Genomic DNA, 1,472 nt, shown 5'->3' on the forward strand with positions numbered 1-1,472 from the left:
CTCTAAGCCATCCTAGGTTGTCAAAGTGGGCCGGGTGAGGTGGGTTTTAGGAGTAAGGTCAAGCAGTAGTCTGACCAGTTTGTTTTGTGATGTTTGTAATCTTGTTTTTAGTGCCTTTGAGGTGCTTTGGTACCATGAGGTGCAAGCATAGTCGTAGTACCCTTGAATGAGTGCTCCTGCCAGAGTCTTCAAGGTATTCTTGTTTACAAGAGAGGAGATCCGGTACAAGAATCTAGTTTGTTGGTTGACTTTTTTGATTACATTGGATGCCATTTTGTCACAGGAAAGATTTGCCTCTAGGATGGAACCCAGGTATGTAATTTCATCTTTCCTTGTGACAACATTGTCACCCACTGTAACTGAGAAGCCGTCGGTCTTGCTGAGTTTGTTATTTGATCCGAAGAGAATGGACTCTGTTTTACCCAGCTCCTTGACCCTGACAAATGTAGCTACTTGTTCCAGAAGCAACAAAGAACTAGTGTGCCTTTTTAACCGTATAGCTATCAAAGGATAGTTTGTTATCAGCGAGCCAGGTGCAGATTCTGCAGCGTTCCGAGCTGAGGGTTTTTTCAACCTGTAACTTGTTCTTGTCAGAGACCAGCAGGGCTGAGTCGTCGGCAAACAAGAACAAGTTGCAGTCACAAGCTGACGACATGTTATTTGCATGAATTAGGAACAGTAGCGGTCCTAGTATGCTTCCTTGTGGAAACCACAGCTCACTGTGAGGGGGGACGACATAGTACCGTTTACCTCCACCATCTGTTCTCTCCTCTTTTCTTTAAATGTTTTTTTTCATATTTAATTTTTTTATTTTTCACAAGCAAGACAATACATACATGACAAGACAAACTAAGACAAAAATAATAATAATAATAATAACAACAAGGGGGTGAGGGGGGGGTTGCAGAGTGTTACAAAGGTTCAGTACACAAACATATTCCAGATAGTGATCTAATAAAGTTCAGGGGACCTTGAAGGCCATCGGGCCGATCACTCTCTTGAAGAGATAGAGCAGCCTGCTCCATTGATAACAAGTCCATGAAATCCTTGCGCCAGTTCTCCAAACTGAAGCAGTTCGATTTGCGTTCTTTCCAGTTCATTAAAATAATCCGTTTGCATGCTAGAAAAGCCAGTGCTACAATATTATTTACAATCTTTGCTTGAGCAGTGTCCATTTTTACACCCAATATACACGTTATAGGGCTCTTTAACAAATCATGTTAAACCCAGATTCGGCTCAAACAAGGGACTAAACACGTTTCGCAATTATGCCACAACAATGTGGAACGCCCTACCCAAAGCTGTAAAGGAATGTGAATCCCTACCCACATTCAAATAAATAAAATGTTCATTCATGCATTCATCCCCTCCAGGTAGGATTGCATCCAGCTCACTGATAGACTATCAAAAACCAATTGCTTTTAGCTTGTCAATCAGAATGGAGTGATTGACAGTGTCGACGGCCTTTTGGA

The sequence above is a fragment of the Notolepis coatsorum genome (genome assembly GCF_963971535.1).
Source record: "Notolepis coatsorum genome assembly, chromosome: 12".
NCBI classification, from domain to species: Eukaryota; Metazoa; Chordata; class Actinopteri; order Aulopiformes; family Paralepididae; genus Notolepis; species Notolepis coatsorum.